Genomic DNA, 18,841 nt, shown 5'->3' on the forward strand with positions numbered 1-18,841 from the left:
GTTCAGAAGAATGAGAGGGGACCTCAAAGAAATGTTTAAAATTCTGACGGGTTTCGACCGGTTGGATGCAGGAAGAATGTTCCCAATGTTGGGGAAGTCCAGAACCAGGGGTCACCGTCTAAGGATAAGGGGTAAGTCATTTAGGACCGGGATGAGGAGAAACTTCTTCACCCAGAGAGTGGTGAACCTGTGGAATTCTCTACCACAGAAAGTAGTTGAGGCCAATTCACTAAATATATTCAAAAGGCAGTTAGATGAAGTCCTTACTACTAGGGGGATCAAGGGGTATGGCGAGAAAGCAGGAATGGGGTACTGAAGTTGCATGTTCAGCCATGAACTCATTGAATGGCTGTGCAGGCTAGAAGGGCTGAATGGCCTATCCTGCACTATTTTCTATGTTTCTATGTCTATGTTTGGGGTTAATGTGCATTGTTTTCAGTCTTTGAAATTTCACCAAGCAAAGAAACGGAGAATCCAACTGTCCCTGTAAGCATTTTGTTCGCATTTAATCACAGGAATATCTGCAGTCAGGAGCTGAAAACTTGATACCGGCTTCGGGACAATCAGAATACTTCGTCAAAGACAAGGCACCGGAAGGCTGGAAGGTAGAACACACCGGTTGCGGGAGAGCTGGTTGGTGGTGACATGGAAGTGTCTGCAGTGTGCGGGACCAGACTGCTTCCACACATCCACAATGAATGTCCCATCCTTTATTTGGGAAAAGTACAACTGAGAGTGGACACGTTCCATCCCGGTCGGAGCAATCTGAAGCTTTAACTGACTGACACCCTGGTTTTGAATGTCTAGCAAAGTATAATGCCATCAGTCTCTGTGGCGCAATTAGTGAGTCTGTTCGGCTATTAACCGAAAGGTTGGTAGTTCGAGCGCACTCAAAAACGGAGCCGTTTAATGTTTTTTACCCCAGGATTCGGTGCCACACAGTTCCAGGTTGTCATTGTGGGTTTTGGCTGCACGAATATATTCCGCAATCATTGCCAGCTGTCTGTTATCCAGTGAGTTCCCACTCCAATACATTTCTGAGCTTTAAGTTCATGTAAAACGACAACAATTTTTTACATGGATCATGTTCCTCCATTCAGTCTACTCGAAATAAATGAAGTTATTGGGTTTCAAGAAACTGGTGGAAATTGATTCTGTTGATACATATATAGAACTGGAACGTCGGTCTCAAGTGCTCCTCCTATCAAGAATAGACACACACACAATCAATGGTTTTACAATTGAGTCATGAACACTTACAATTTTAAACCATTGTCATAAAATACAGTGTAAAATGAGATAGGGATAAAAGTTCATCACATGTAGAGAAATTGAATGATTGAAGATACCACTGTCTCTTAGTAACTATATTATTATTTCTTTCATTCTGAAAAAGGCTATCGGTTAATTAATGGTGGTTAAATGAATTCTTATTTTTTTCACTTTAACTGCATGTCGTCAATTTTACAAGGTGTTGAATTTAAAAACGGTGTTACAAAAGTTATCGCACTGACTTGGAATCAAAGCTGTTTTTCGGTGGCATAAGGAGTGGTTTAACCAATCATTTAAAGGTGGCTTCAAAGAATCACGTGGGTTTAAATTCAGATTACGGTTACAATTTGTTTCTGTGTGAAACAAGTGGATTGAAAAGGACAATAATGACACCAAGCATTACGATGCAGTGATGCAGCAATGCAGCGTTCCCTGGTGGTCCAGTGATTAGGATTCGGCGCTCTCACCACCGCGGCCCTGGGTCGATTTCCGGCCAGGGAAATTGCACTTCCAGCAAAATTAAAACCTTATAAGAAAGAGTTACATGTATCTCATGTGAAAAAAAAATCATTAATTTATACATCATTAATTAATTGTGGAACTTCAATCATTTATTTTGCCCTGAGTATGTGAGGAACTTTTATCCCGACCTCATTGTATTTTAGGAACATGGTCCAGCCCCGGTATCTCCACCTGTGAAAGTAGGAAACTGCTGGGAATACACAACAGGACGGGTAGCCTTTGACAAACAATTAAACCGAGGTTACAGACTCTCTCCCTTCCCCTGCCCTTTGCGGGACACTTGTTCCCCTTTAATTTTACAGACTGACTGAGTTCACTAACCGCGGGGAGAGAGTAGGTGCCTCCGCGGCCCCACTGTGCTAACATGGAAGATAACACCATGGGGATGTGGGGTGGTGGGTGGGGATCAGTGACATGTTTGTGTAAAGGGCAGCGGAGGAGAAGGATTGACAGCTGTCAGTGAGGGACAGAAGTTGTTTAAGGTGAGCCAACACATTCTCGATCAGCACAGAAGGCATTCGCTGGTCAGCTGCCCTCTGCTGTACTTCTGGTCAGAGCGGTTTCCGCAGTGGAGCCGTTATCACGTTTGCTTTCCACGTGAAAGGATCCCGTGCAGGAAGATTATGTTTAAACTTGCTGTGGATGAACAGTCATGGGCGAGTTTATTCTCCTGTCAAAAGGGCGACAGTGGCTTCTCCTTTATTCTTTAATTGCTCTTTATTTCACTTCACTAAATAGATATATTTGAGTGAGAGAAATTGTTACAGAGTGTCGCCCACTTCATCTTTTGTTCCCCTTTAAACACGTAAAATGAGGCCGGGGAATAAATACAGAAAACAAAGCAGAGGGATACAGACAAGAAGAAGAGAGAAGGGGAAATACTGTCCCCACCCAGAACTAATGCAGAAACCCCTCTGCTGCGCTCGGGGTGGCCACCCACAGCCTGGATACACTAACGTCCCAACAGCTCATTGAGTGTCGGAGTGGGACCGTGCGGCGCTTCAGAAGACAGGTTGAAAAAGCAAAGTCACTGATTCGATCTCATGTGCTCCTCCTGTCAAGAATAGCTACACACAAAAAATGCTTTTATAAAAGTTACACCTGATCTCCAGGTTTGTCAAAAAGTTAGCTCGTTGGTCAAGGGGTTTGATTCTCGCTTCGGGTTGTTAATTGAAATTTGCAAGAGATCCCGGCCGAGCCCATTATTCTGTCACGAATTTTGAAATTGCAGCGAACTTTTGCAAAGAAGGACTTACATTTCTGCAGTGCCTTTCAGGAACTCATGACGGCCCAAAGCACTTTACAGCTGTTGAGTTATGTTTAAAGTGTTGTAGTGTGGGGAAAGATGTGCCCAAATCACCCCACACGAACCTCAACTATTTGCGAAGGAGTTCGGTGCAAATAATCAGGTGCCTCAGGGACTTGGACTTTCTTTGAATGAGTTCTGCTTGTTCCTGCATTCAAGCTTGAAACAGCAACTGGGCTACCATCTCACGGGAGCAGCGTGTAGCGGTTCGCGAGTAGGTGACGAGGTTTGTGCGTTGCTTTCAATCTTTGAAATTTCACCAACCAAAGAAATGATGAATCCAACTGTCCCTGTAAGCATTTTGTTTGTGTTTAATCGCAGTCAGGAGCTGAAAAGAAAAGAAAACCTAATACCGGCTTCGGGACAATCAGAATACTTCGTCACAGACAAGGCACCGGAAGGCTGGAAGATTGATCACACCGGTTGCAGGAGAGCTGGTTGGCGGTGACATGGAAGTGTCTACAGTGTGCAGGACCAGACTGCTTCCACACATCCACAATGAATGTTCCTCCATTTATTTGGGAAAAGTACAACTGAGAGTGGACAAGTTCCATCCCGGTCGGAGCAATCTGAAGCTTTAACTGACTGACACCCTCGTTTGGGATGTCTTGCAATAGACGTTTAAGTTAGTCTCTGTGCTGCAATGGGTTCGTGGGTTCAGTTGTTAATCAAAAGGTTGGTGTTTCGAACCCACCCAGAGACGAAGCCTTTTCATGTTTTTTCCCCACGGATTCGGTGCCGTACAATTCCAGGTTGTCATTGTGCATTTTGGCTGCACGAATATATTCCGCAAACATTGCCAGCTGTGCTGTTATCCAGTGAGTTCCCACTCCAATACTTTTATGAACATTCAGTTCATGTAAAACGATAACAATTTTTTACATGGACCATGTTCATCCTTCCAGTCCACTCAAAATAAATTAAGTTTTTGGGTTTAAAGGAACCGGTGGAAATTGCCTGGGCTATCGTTATGGCTTTGCTCAGATTCTGAGTTTCAACAGTCAACAGTTTGCGAAGGATTACTTCATGGCCAATGCCAAGCACAAAAAAGTCTCTCAGCATTTGTTCTTGGAATCCCTCAAATTTGCAATGTCCTGTGAGACGCCTTACTTCGGCGACATAGCTCGCCACTTCCTGGCCCTCCGACCGTTGGCACGTGTAGAACCGATACCTCGCCATCAGAATGCTTCTTTAGGATTTAGGTGCTCCCGGCCCAGCGTACACAATTCTTCATAGGATTTCGTTGTTGGTTTTACCGGAGCTAGAAGTTACTTCATGAGGTCATAGATTGTTGCCCCACAGACGGTAAGGAGGATCGCCCTTCATTTGGCAGCGTTTACGTGCCCTTCCAGCACGTTGGCCACGAAGTATTGGTCGAGTCTCTCCACGAAGGCTTTGCAATCATCCACTTCTGAGAACTTCTCCAGGATACCAACTGTTCCTTGAATTTTTGCGTGGTTGTTCATTGTCTCGTCGCCAATTGATACGGTCACAATAAAGGATGAAACTGAGTACTGTGAACAATGAGTAAGTGTGACATTAGCTCCTTTAATAAGACTCCAGAGTGCAGGTACCTTGTGGGTGGCCTGCTTATATACCGTGCTCCCAAAGGATGCTGGGATCCCTTGGGACTCCAACAGGTAGGCCCTCTGGTGGTGGTGTGATACAGGTTGCCAAGGGATAAATACATAACACAAGGTGTGTACAGAAATCAACCATCAAAAGCCCTGTCATTAACCACAGGGGTTTCCTGCAATTTTCTGATCGCAATGCGCTTTCAGTCCTTGTCCTTAAAATTGCAGATGCGGAAATTGGGGAGTTTAATGACTTTGAAAGGAAAACATTGTTGTTTGGTGCAATTCTGGTCAGAAAAATGTTTCTGGAAGGAACTTTTTGCAGAGAGAGGGATTGAGCATTTCAGCTTGTTGCTGAACACTTCTCTCTGGGCACTGAGCTAAATAGCAGTTTCTGTCGTGTAGTGATTATCACCTTTCCCTCACATATGAAAGGTTCTCGGTTCAAGCCCAGGCAGAAACATTATTTCTCAAGCAAAAACTTGTCTGCAATAAAATTGAATAAAAGCTGTTTTGGATACATTGTCGCATGAGCAATGAACATTTAAAACCAGTCTCCTCAAATACAGAGTGTGTAAAATCAGATCGGGGATAAAACTTCTTCAAGGATTAAAGTTTCATGAATTATTAAAGTTCACTTATTGAAGTTTTGACTGTCCCTGTCAGCATTTCTTTCATTCTGTGAAACAACACGATCGGTTTACACCAGCAGATCTAAGCTGCATTTGAAACCACAAACAACTCATTAATTATTCGCTCTTCCCCAGTTCCAGAGCTCAGAGGGTTATTGTCCATCCCTGGGATACAAGCTACCTCGGACCCAGGCCAAAGCTCCCCGTACACTGAGCACAGGCTCAGGAAAACCCCGGGAGAGAGAATATCCCGATCACTGGGCCTTCCAGCAGCCCTGAACAAGCGCCCGGTCTGAAACTTTCCAGAGTAATAACTTGTAACTGGAGCATCTAACAGTAAGGACGGCCAAGCGGTCTGAGGCGCTGCTTTCATTATTTGATTAAATTATCAACTCTCCCTCGGTTCGCATTTTTTTCATTGTGCAAAAGAAGATCATGGGTTCATTAATGATTTTTACCCGCGAAAGCAATATAAAAGTTTAAGGAAAAGTAATCGCCCAACGTGGGGCTCGAACCCAGGACCCTGAGATTAAGAATTTCACACTGTACTGACTGAGCTCGACGGGCTTTTCAACTTCTGCTTTGTCAATCCCCTTCAGAATATTGTGTGTTTCAATGTGATCACCTCTCATTCTTCTGAATTCCAGAGAGAATCGGCATATTCTACACAATCTCTCACCATAGGACAGCCCTCTCATCCCAGGAATCAATCTGGTGAACCTCCGTTGTCCCACCTCCCAGGCAAATGTATCCTTCCTCAGATAAGGAGACCAAAACTGTGCGCAGTACTCCAGGTGTGGTCTCACCAGGGCCCTGTACAAAATTGTAGCAAGACATCCTTACTCTTGTACTATGGGCTATATATTAGGTACAGTGGGCCGAATATCCTGTTTTTCTGCTGATTCTACGGTTGTATAAAAAGTTATTAAAATTAGACAGTCGCTCGGCAAACATATTTGTATTTCCTTCAGTGTACAACGCATGTGGCTGGATTAATGATGATTGAAACAATTATTCAGTCTCTCACAGACTTGAATTATTTTTGTCAACTTGCTCTGTAAAAATGCTTTCCCTGACCAGGAATCGAACCAAGGTCAAAGCAGTGAGAGCACCGAATCCTAACCACTAGACTACCAGGGAACACTGCTTGCAGCCTCTGCGATAGCTTTAAATATAGTCAGCTTACAATCACAGCTGAGAATTGTGCGGTGACACGGGGTGTAACTGGATTTGCTGGGAGCAGCGTGGAGGCCCCGACCTGCGTGAGAACACCAGCGGCAGGTCGGGGCCATAAAAGGAGCGGTGAGCGGCGGCCTGGGAGCAGCGTGGTGGTGTACCACGGCAAGGTACAGCGCGAGCTGGTGCAGGAGGGCGACGGCAGTGAAGTGTGATGTCATCAAAGTCCAGGTCGGTGATTGGAGCGTGGGCAGGTACAGCAGAAGCAGCGAGAGACTGTGGAGGGATGTGATCGGGGCCCAGGGGCGGCGTGAGTTCAGGGCCAGGGGCCCAGGGGCCCAGGGGCAGCACGGGCCAGCCCACACTGCGATATGTGTGTACACTGGGTCCGTGCAGCAGAGCTGGTCTCCAGTCGTCTTGGATAACCCTTGCCACTGGACCAAGACCTCGCTCTGTCAAGCCCGTGTGATGGCTGGTGTGCAACGGCCACCACACGTTAAAAAAATCCACGCACAGGCATCTTCCACCCTTCAACATGCAGTTCGGGACCTGGAATATTAGGTCCATCATTGAAACACCTGTGAACTCATCCTTTTTTGGTGTGGAAGCAAGTCATCCTCGCTTCGAGGGACTGCCTATAATGATGATGAACTGGATTTGCTGCAGGTGATGAAAGCGGGCGTGAGAGGGTGAGTGACAGGTGGGCACTGCTTCTGATGCTGTCTGACCCACGGTGGGAGTGGCCGGGGATTTTAAAGCCCTTTTTATTGCACCAATGCAGGGTAAATGAAACTGTGTTTCAGGAACCTTCATGTATACAAACATGGCCACTCTGCACTGTAGACCTCGTGGTGCAACGGTAGTGTGTCTGACTCCAGATCAGAAGGCTGCGTGTTTATATCACGTCGGGGTCACTGTACTTTTCCATATTGTTCTTCCGGAATTGAGATTTACTTTGCTGTGTCACAATTTACTTTCCCACCCATCTTTGTACCATCAGCAAACTTGGCTCCATTACACTCGGTCCCTATATCCCTGGGATAGGGGAGGGAAGACACACCGGAGAAGTGTGAGCTTGTGGACCGGAGAAGTTGCAGCTGCTGGAGCTGTGCGTTTTATCGGGGAGGGACGGGGGGAGAGCCCGCCGAGCGACCGGAGAAGCTGAGAAGCTGCTGTGCTTTTCATCGGGTTTGACACTGTTTAAAAATGGCAGAGTGCCAAGTTTTCTCTCCCTACTGCCCATGTGCGAAGGTGCCGGCAGTGTTTTCGGCGCAGGCATTTGGCTCCGCCCCCCACTTCACCATCGACACCACGCCAGGACTCCGGGGACTGTACACAGCGGCCAGGATGGGGCGAGTTTTTCCCCGAGCCGTTTCCAGCGCGCAAAGTCGGTGCGCTTGAGGTCAGTGCGCCGACAAAACTGCTTGGGGAAAATCTAGCCCTTGAAGAGTAAGGAGTGCACTGAAGGAAATACAAATATGTTTGCCGAGCAACTGTCAAATTTTAATAACTTTTTATACAACCATCGAATCAGCAAAAAAACAGGGCACTCGGCCCATAGTACCTAATATATAGCCCACAGTACAAGAGTAAGGAAGTCTTGCTACAATTGTACAGGGCCCTGGTGAGACCACACCTGGAGTACTGCGCACAGTTTTGGTCTCCTTATTTAAGGAAGGAAATATTTGCCTGGGAGGTGGTACAACAGAGGTTCACCAGATTGATTCCTCGGATGAGAGGACTGTCTTAAGTTGAGAGATTGTATAGAATGGGCCGATACTCTCCGGAGTTTAGAAGAATGAGAGGTGATCACATTGAAACACACAATATTCTGAAGGAGATTGACAGGGTAGATGCTGAGAGGTTGTTTCCCCCGGGCTGGAGTATCTAGAACCAGGGGGCACAGTCTCAGGTTAAGGGGTCGGCCATTTAAGACAGAGATGAGGAGGAATTTCTTCACTCAGAGAGTTATTAACCTGTGGAATTCACTGCCGCAGATAGTTGTTGATGCCAGTTCATTAGATATATTCAAGAGGGAGTTAGATGTGGCCCTTATGGCTAAAGGGATCAAGGGGTATGGAGAGAAAGCAGGAAAGGGGTACTGAGCTGAATGATCAGCCATGATCTTATTGAATGGTGGTGCGGCTCGAAGGGCCGAATGGCCTTCTCCTGCACCTATTTTCTATGTTTCTATGTTTCTCTGTCCTGCTACTGCTTCTTTAATAATGGATTCCAACATTTTCCCAACCACAGATGTTAGGCTAACTGGTCTATAGTTTCCTGCTTTTTGTCTGCCTCCTTTTTTAAATAGGGGCATTACATCTGCAGTTTTCCAATCTGCTGGGTCCTCCCCAGAATCCAGGGAGTGCATGTCCACAGATCACTGAAAGACGCAGGCCAGGTAGATAAGGTGGTTAAGAAGGAATATGGAATGCTTGCCTTTATTAGCTGAGGCATCAAATACAATAGATGGGGTCGGTGGGGCAGGTTAGGTCACAGCTGGAGTACTGTGTGCAGTTCTGGTCGCCATATTACAGGAAGGACATGATTGCATTGAAGATGGTACAGAGGAGATTTAGAAGGATGTTGCCGGGAGTGGAGAATCTTAGCCATGAGGACAGATTAGATAGGCTGGATTTGTTTTCCATGGAACAGAGCCTGAGGGGAGATCTCATTGAGATGTATAAAATTATGAGGGGCCGAGATATAGTGGATAGAAAGGGCCTATTTCCCTTCGCAGAGGAGTCATCAACAAGGAGGCATAAATTTAAAGTAATTGGTGGAAAGTTTAGAGGGGAAATTTCTTCACGCAGAGGGTTGTGGGGATCTGGAACTCACTGCCTGAAAGGGTGGTTGAGGCAGAAACCCTCACCACATTTAAAAAGTGCTTGGATGTGCACCTGAAGTTCCGCAACATGCAGGGTTCTGGACCGAGAGCTGGAAAGTGGGATTAGGCTGGATAGCCTCTTGTTGGCCGGCACGGACACAATGGGCCGAAATGGCCTTCTTTGATTCTATGAACTCCTTTGCAAAGAGTTGAGGTGCGTGTGAGGTGATTTGGGCACATCTTTCCTCACGTGACAACATTTCAAAGGCAACGCAACGGCTGTAAAGCACTTTGGGGCATCATGAGTTCCTGACAGACACTGCAGAAAAACAAGTCCTTCTTTGCAAAAGTTCGATGCAAATTCAAGTCTCGTCTGGGATTTGAAACCAGGATCTCTCGCAAATGTTCAGTAACAAGCCCAAAGCAAGAATCATACCCCAAGACCAATGAGTCAACTGCTTAAAATATGTGGAGATAAGATTTAACCAATATTGAAACATTTTTAGTGTGTGTTGCTGTTCTTGATCGGAGGAGCACATGAGACGGAATCAGTGACTTGGCCTTTTCGACATGTTTTCTGAAGTGCCGCACGGTCCCACTCCTGCAGTCAATGAGCTGTTGGGACGTTAATGTATCCATCATCATCATCATCAGAGGCGGTCCCTCGAAACGAGGATGACTTGCTTCCACGCCGAAAAAGAATGAGTTCACGGTGTTTCAATGAAGGACCCGAACTATATCCCAAAGGGTGGAAGATACCTGTGCGTGGATTTTTTTAACATGTGGTGGCCGTTGCACCCCAGCCATCACACGGGCTTGACAGAGCGAGGTCTTGGTCCAGTGGCAAGGGTTATCCAAGACGACTGGAGACCAGCTCTGCTGCACGGACCCAGTGCCCACACACATATCGCAGTGTGGGCTGGCCCGTGCTGCCCCTGGGCCCCTGGCCCTGAACTCATGCCTCCCCTGAGCCCCGATCATGTCCCTCTACAGTCTCTCGCCGCTCCTTCGCCCCGATCTCACCGCTCCTGCTGTATCTGCCCACGCTCCAATCACCGACCTGGACCTTGATGACATCACTCTTCGCTGCCGCCGCCCTCCTGCACCAGCTCGCGCTGCTCCCTGGAGTAGTCTCCCGGGATCTCCAAGCTGCTCCCAAAGCCGCTCGCCGTTCCTTTTATGGCCCCGACCTACCGCTGGTGTTCTCCCGTTAATGAATCCAGGCTGTGGGTGGCCACCCCGAGCGCAGCAGAGGGGTTTCTGCATTAGTTCTGGGTGGGGACAGTATCTTTCCACTTCTCTCTTCCTCTTGTCTATATCCCTGGGCTTTTATTTCTCTATTTATTTCCCCTGTCTCAGTTTCTAGTGTTTAAAAGGGAAGAAAAGATGAAATGAGTGTCACTGTGGAACAATTTCTCTCACTCAAAGTTAGATGCACTGCTGTTCGCAATGAGGTCTAGGTAGCTAGCCATTGATATTCAGGTTCATATATAAATATATATAAATATATCTACATGTATCATAACTGTTCCCTGGTGGTCGAGGGGTTAAGATCCGGTGCACTAAACTGGTTTCAATTCTCGATCAATTCATCGCGTAAAAATAATTGAGGTCTGTGAGACGATCAATAATTGCTGTAATCACCATGAATACCAATACTTTCTGTGATAGACCGAGCTTACAGACTATCTGGCTTCTCCTGCCCTTTGCCGGACACGTGTTCCTGGTTTAATTTAGTAAACTGAGCGAGTTCGCTGATCGCGGGGAGACAGTCGGAGCCTCTGTGGCCCCACTGTGAGGATGTGGAAGTGAACACGGTGGCTGGGTGATCCGTGACATTTCTGTAAAGGGCAGCGGAGGAGAAGGATTGAGAACTTTCAGTGTGGGACAGAAGTTGTTAAAGGTGAGCCAACACATTCCCGATCAGCACAGAGGGAGCTTACTGGTCAGCTCCCCTCTGTTGTGCCAGCTGTGCCAGAGGTTTCTGTAGTGTAGTGGTTTTCATGTTTGTTTTCCATGCAAAAAGTGCCTGGTTAAATCCCGGGCAATAGCATTATGTTTAAACTTGCTGTGGAGGAACAATCGGAAGCGAGTTTAGTCTCCTGGCAAATGCTGTCTGACCTGCTGAGATTTCCAGCATTTGCTGTTTTTATTTGCTATTTATTCTCCTGGTAGAAAGGCTCCCTTATTCCTTAATTGCTCTTTATTTCACTTCAATAAATAGATAACTTTCAGTGAGAGAAAACGGATCCACCGGGGACCTTTCGCGTGTGAGGCCAACGTGATATCCGCTACACTGCAGCCCATCAAAGGGCGAGAAACCACTGAATATAAAGGATGAGCTCACAAATATCAGGGGCAGTGCAGTCTGGTCAACGTCAAACCCTCCTTTCTTATTCAGCAGTGGCATGAACGGGAGTCAGACGCCACAAAGTTTAATTAAAGACACAAATACAAGTAACACTTCCAAATCTTTTCATTGTAAAATTCTTTCACTTTATTTGAAATCCTGCTGCATTGAATCTGAAAATGAGCATCATGGGATTTTATCTTCACTCCTGATTCTATTTTCTGTGCATGGTAGGAATAAGCGGTGCTGTTAAATTTGACAAAATTTGCCCCGGATTCCTGGTGTCATCGGCAATGAAGATTTTGAACCAGACTCCTAAAATACAGTGTGTAAAATGGGTTCACATGCAGAAGAACATAAGAACATAAGAAATACGAGCAGGAGTAGGCCATATGCTCATCGAGCCTGCTCCGTCATTTAATACGATCATGGCCGATGCGATCATGGACTCAGGTCCACTTCCCTGCCCGCTCCCCAAAGCACAGGACAAATGATTGAAGTATCGACTGTCCCTCAGTTAGCATTTCTTTATTGTGCAAAAGAAGGAGAGGGGTTAATTAATGATGCTTTCCCATGAAAACAACACAAAAGTTTAAGATAAAAACACACAGTGACTGGCAGGTGAGCGCTGCTTCTGACACCTGGTGGGAATGGGTGGAGATTTTAAAGCCACTTGTATTTTGAAACCTTCATATAGACGAACATCTGAGTCTTGCTACATAGACCTTGTGGTGCAACGGTAGGGTGTCTGACTCCAGATCAGAAGGTTGTGTGTTCAAATCACGTTGGGGTCATTGTATTCTTGGGTATTGTTCTTCGAGAATTAATATATTCTTTGCTGTTTGGCAATCAACAGACTCTTGCTCCAAGGTTTGTCTCACTGTTTCCCCGGTGTCAGACAGAGATACACCTGCTGCACTCATTTATTTCATGTGACAGGACACAAAAGTTCAAAACCAACCTGCAGGTGGCCACACACAACACTAAATAGTCAGGATGGCCGAGCAGTCTTAGGTGCTGTGGTCAGGTTACAGTCTGCTCTGAAAGCCTGGCTTCTCATCCCATTTCTCGCACTTCGTATTTTTAATCATTAGGCAAAACTTATTTGCCACCACGACGAGCTCCTAAAAACTGGGATTCAGCAGTTCACCTGCTCGCTTAACATTTCCGTCTGACCTGGTGCTGAAAGTGGGGATGTTTCCGCAGTATAGCGGTTGACACGTTCGCCTCACATGTGAAAGCTCACTGGGCGGGAACATTTTCTGTAGCTATCTCCTCATACATGCTCAAGGGCGAGTTTGTGTGGAGCTACAAGCATTACAAGCTTATAGACATTACAATCCCAAACTAGGGTGTCAGTCAGTTAAAGCTTCAGATTGCTCTGACCGGGATGGAACTTGTTCACTCTCAGTTGCACTTTTCCCAAAGAAAGGGTGGGACATTCATTGTGGATGTGTGGAAGCAGTCTGGTCCCGCACACTGCAGACACTTCCATGTCACCACCAACCAGCTCTCCCACAACCGGTGTGATCTACCTTCCAGCCTTCCGGTGCCTTGTCTGTGACAAAGTATTCTGATTGTACCGAAGCTGGTATTAGATTGTAATTCCTTTTCGGCTCCTGACTGCAGATATTCCTGTGATAAAATGTGAACACAATGCTTACAGGGACAGTTGGATTGACCGTTTCTTTGCTTGGTGAAATTTCAAAGATTGAAAGCGACGAACATCAACCCCAAACCTCGTCACCTACTCGCTAACTCGACAAAACTTCGCATTTTCTTTTCATGCCAAGCATTTTGCATTAATACATTGCAATGCCAACGCACTTTTTATCTGGCAAGACTGAAGTACAAGCTGTGATGAACAGTGTGAAACAGAAACAGCTACTTGAGAACCCATAACCTCGACGGTATCTGTGTGAATTGCTCTGCATCGATAATTAGCAGAGAGCAAAGAGAGGAAACTGATGGTGTGGATGAGAAAAGGCTGAGCCAAAGTGTAATGTTGGAGATGATTTTGTTGTTTTTGAGAAATGTTTCAAAGATTTTACATTATCTGTTCAATGGTGTAATGGTGAGCACTCAGGATTCTGAATGCAGTGATCTGAGTTTAAATCTTTGTGGGACCTGAATGCTTGTTATCCCAGCTGCTGAAAATTTGGGACAAACAAGTGAAAGACACCTGGTGCTGGTGGGCAGTTTTGTTGCCTTTGTCATTGATGCTTGATCTACAAGTCCAGTTATCAAATCGTGTGCTCAACCATCAGTTACCTGTTACAAAATGTTGTAAACAGCTGTCTTGCTCTTTTCGCTTCGTTGCTTTTAACATCGAATTACCCGCACACACTCCGTTGTAGTAAAGGCAGGATCGGGTCTTTTATTTAAACATTCATACCAAACAAACCAAGTATAAAAGTTACTGAGAACACTTCACAAAGGCAGCTTGCTTCGATTTCCGTGGCTGCTTGAGACACACACCTTCCGAATGTCCAGTGTCTCTGGTGTCTGCGTGTGTGAGTCTCATCTTTATACTCTTATTTCTTTGCATTTAGACAATCACGGCTAACGGCTTTGTGAATTGTTTAACATAAAGACTTAATATTGGTTGTTTAACCTACAGATGTCATTAAATCGTGTCATGTATCTTGCATTATTATATATAACTGTATCCCAACATGCGATACATGACTGTAATAAGATATGACCTGTAACCACCAGCATACCTTAACACCGGCGGTGCACTTGAAGAGACAGGTATATAAGCACAGGTCTCAGGCAAGTGCAGCATTCCAGAGCTGTGAAATAAAAGGTGCAGGTCCAGAGTGACCTTGAATTCACTACATGCCTCGTGTGACTCTGTAATGAGAGGACAGGGCTTTACAAAAATTAACAAAGGTACAATCAAATATTTAACATACAGACAATGACCAGTTACTCATTTCAATGGCTGAAGGCACCACTTTGTCTAACAGTCTCTTACGATCCAAACATCAATCTTCCTGTTTTTTAATCCAAACTTCAGACTGCGTGCTGAAGCAAAGAGTTCAGCAATGCGGGACTGTGCTCTCACATTCCCCCACTTCTTCTCCTCGCCTCTCTGCAGGTCTTATCTGGGTAACATACATTTGCATGGTGGCTCGAGCTCGTTCAACAGCATTGTCCAGTTGTAGTCCTTGTTTTCTAACACGACATCCACATTAATCAAAATGACCAGCACGACCAGCTGAACCAGCACCAGCATAAGGACAGGGTGTATCATTGTGTTCATCACACCTGTTGCCGTCGGGCTCCATCCCAACAATGACTCCCACCAGCTCACATGTCCAATCTGGTCCAAAGTTGTGTGCACCTTCTCGATTTCCGCAGTGTGATGGTTAATGTCCACAACGATTGCTTGATTCAAACTCTGTAGCTGTTGAAATGTTGCATTCCATTTCCGTATTTTCTTCTTCCAAATAGCAGCACGCTTCGGGTCAAAGTAGGGTTCTTGTAGATTCAGATTCTCAGGATGCCATTTTAAAGTCCGTTGGTCTGTGATCACCATATCCATTTTTACTTAAAAGTCAATTTTCAATTTTTGATGTTTCCAACTGAATTCCATGCTGTTTACATTCAGAAATGTAAACTCACAATCGGTGTCTTCGACTAAGTCTGTTGCCCTCTGCACACATTTTAACAATTTCCTCTGCTTTGTGGGAGAAGTGTAACAACATGCAGTAAAGGATGACGGAAATGCTGAATAGTCAGTCGAGAGACCCAGTCCTTCTCTCAGTTCACCCTTCGGAACTGCTGTAATTCACTCTCTCGACATTTGCAACGATCCAACTTCTATTTCACATCCTTTAAGATCATGTTTGTAACTCCCACATTTGAGCTTTTCACTGAACATCTCATCAGTTCTGAGACAGCCCATTCCTGCAGAAACTTTAAATGTTTCTGAACAAGCTTCTCCCACTGCTTTCATCTCTGACTGTTCAGTAACTGCTCCTCGTGTATCTGGGGTGTTGGGGAACTGTCTCTGAAGAGGGGAATCCCCTTCCTCCAGGAGCACCTTCATTTGTCCGGCAGACCCTGTGTCCATTTCCCGCTGCCCTTCCACACAAGCCTCGATAAGGGTATGGCCACCCCTATCCTGAAGTAAGGGTCCTAAAGGAACGACATGTGTGGTTGAGGCACGGCATCCCTATAGGGATCCTCCCTCACCTGCGGAATCTACCCCCGACCTCAGCAACTGAACCGAGGTATCATTCCTGTCTGTGTCTCCAGCTTCTCTTTCCTGATTCTTCAACTTTTCTTTTAACTTTTCTAATTCTTTAGCCAGTCTCTCCCTGTCCTCTATCAACTGACGGCCACCACCTGGTCCTGCTCCTTTTATGTGACTCCTCGCGGGATTCATCCACTCAGGCCCTTCTGCCTTCCATCGCTGTAACCCCTGTCTCACTTCCATGACTGAAATTCCTGCAGCTCCCTGATACAAGCTTTCTACCCTTGCCAACCATTTATCAAAACGATCGTCCCCACCGCAGGCATCTACTTCCAGAACTACTGACGGGGGTACGAGAGTCAAAATGATCTCTCTATGTGTACCATCCCCGTAATGACTGATATCAATCCAATTACTTCCCAAACTTTTACACAACTGGAATATACATTCCCCAGCTTCCCTGGGTCCTTCCCCTGGTAATAATGCAAGCCGCTTTATTAACTGTGGCCTGAGTGAGTAACAAAGATTGCAGCTATTATTCTACCAAGCATGAGACCTGGAAGTTGTTTCAAAACCTACTACCTTTCCCCGGTGATTCCCTAACGTGCGCAGAACCATGTGAACCCTCGGTTTCTCTGATATGTTCCCAGACTGCCACCATCCCAGAATATTACACCACCACTGGGCAAACTTATTAAGATCCTGAAGGTGTGCGGGTCCCACTTCACTAAGGATAGCTCACATGTCCTGTAACTGTACCCCTCCTCGCTCATACCAGGTATCCCCAAAACCACTTAAGGTCGTGTTCCCTTCACGAGCTCCACAGGGAGTAGAGGAATCATGATCCTGCTCTGGCCTTGTCCGCTCGAGCGTGCTTCCCCCACTCTCCACATTACCGGAAGGTCGTGTGTAATGTTGTGGGATGTTAAGCGTCTGAGTAACCGAAGAGGCATCTAACTGCTCCGCCTCCGATCCTAACGTTGCCACATGAACCACACGGGTTCGAGGCTCCGAAGTCAGAGAAGACAAAGGAGCTGTGGATGGGAACGGTGGGCATTGTCCCTGTCCCTTAATCCCCTTTTCAACTCTCAGACCCGGGGAATCCTCCGAATACCACCCAGCTTTATCAATTGCTGTCTCCGTGGGCAACCTAATACCACCATCTTCTGCAGCTTAGATATTCCTTTCTCTAGATCGTGATTACGCTTCTGTTCATCAGCAAGATGCTGATCCAGTGTCAGAACAGTCCTGGCTGCCCCGAGTGCCTGAAATCACCAATTCTCTACTTCTTTACTCACTGCTGTTAGCTGCTCTCTGAGTTCTGAGACTTCCCTATCTCGAGCCTCAGCCTCTTCTCCTAACGTTTGAATCCCCAGCATGAGACACTGCAACACGAACGCTTTTCTCTTTTTATCACTTTTTAACCCAAACACTTTAATCTTTTTTAACTGGACACTCTTCACTAAGGACTGCCGTGTCTCTCTCCATCCTCCTGTCATTGTTTCCTGTCTTATCCCATAAGTTCCCCCTTTCGACTCAATCCACTCATTAAGAAATGACTGGAGCTCAACTGAAATATCCCCTGAGCCTCCCATTACTAACTGAAGATCCCTTTAATCACGACAACTAAGAGAATGCTCACCCCTCGAACTGATGTGTGGGAAACACTTCTTCCAACAACTCAGCCAACTTTCTGCTTCATGTCGGGGACTTCGAATAAGCCAACGAACTTTTGAAAATCACGTCGGGGTCACCAAAATGTTGCAAACGGCTGTCTTGCTCTTTTCGCTTCGTTGCTTTTAATATCGAATTACCCGCGCACACTCCGTTGTCGTAAAGGCAGGATCGGGTCTTTTATTTAAACATTCATACTAAACAAACCAAGTATGAAAGTTACTGAGAGCACTTCACAAAGGCAGCTTGCTTCGATTTCCGTGGCTGCTTGCGACACACACCTTCCGAATGTCCAGTGTCTCTGGTGTCTGTGTCTCTACAGTCCATAAAAGTCTCATCTTTATACTGAAAAAGCCTTTGAACTCTTATTCTTTCCATTTAGACAATCCTGACTAACTGCTTTCTGAATCTTTTAACAGACAGACTTAATGTTGCTTCTTTAACCTACAGATATCATTAAATAGTAACAAGGTTACACTCAAATACTGAACATACAGACATCATCAAATCGTTTAGTCCTGAGTTTCCATTATTCCCACCGTAACAAGGTACTCACATATTTAACATCCAGACAATGACCAGTTACTCATCTCACTGGCTGCAAGGCACAACATTGTCTAACAGTCCCTTTACCATCCAAACTTCAATCTTCCTGTTATTTAATCCAAACTTCAGACTGCATGCTGAAGCAAAGAGTTCAGCAATGCGGGACTGTGCTAACACAGAGCACAGGATTTGACAACGAGACTTGGAGATCAAGCATCAATGACAAAGGCAACAAAACTGCCCACCAGCACTAGGTGTCTCTCACTTGTTTGTCCCAAATCTTTAGCAGCTGCGACAGCAAGCATTCAGTTTCCACCGAGATTTAAACTCAGATCGCTGGATTCATGTCCAGAGTGCTCACCATTACACCATGGAACCAACGATGCCAAATTCTTTGAAACATTTCTCAAAAACAAGATCATCTCCAACATTACACTTTGGCTCGGCCTTTTCTCATCCACACCGTCAGTTTCCCCACTTTACGCTCTGCTAATTATCGATGCAGAGCAATTCACACAGATACCGTCGAGGCTATGGGTTCTCAAGTAGCTGTTTCTGTTTCATTCTGTTCATCACAGCTTGTACTTCAGTCTTGCCAGGTAAAAAGTGCGTTGGCATTGCAATGCATTAATGCAAAATACTTGGCATGAAAAGAAAATGCAAATTTTTATTGAGTGCAAAACATGCAGTGCCTGCATTTCAAAAAGCGTTCCTTTTATTCATCCTGCTGAATGCATATTGCACAGACAATCTCAGCA

General features: G+C 45.7%; 1 long non-coding RNA gene across 1 annotated transcript; it reads right to left on the reverse strand.

Moving 5' to 3' along the window:
- Positions 1 to 487: 487 nt before the first annotated feature.
- On the reverse strand, positions 488 to 18,250 carry LOC139232974 (uncharacterized). Its single transcript, XR_011588127.1, has 3 exons — positions 18,094 to 18,250; positions 14,383 to 14,515; positions 488 to 1,201 (listed from the first exon to the last, which is right to left on the reverse strand). It is a non-coding gene; the product is annotated as an uncharacterized lncRNA (long non-coding RNA).
- Between the last annotated feature and the right edge of the window lie 591 nt (positions 18,251 to 18,841).

Source organism: Pristiophorus japonicus, chromosome 20 (genome assembly GCF_044704955.1).
Source record: "Pristiophorus japonicus isolate sPriJap1 chromosome 20, sPriJap1.hap1, whole genome shotgun sequence".
Taxonomy (NCBI): Eukaryota; Metazoa; Chordata; class Chondrichthyes; family Pristiophoridae; genus Pristiophorus; species Pristiophorus japonicus.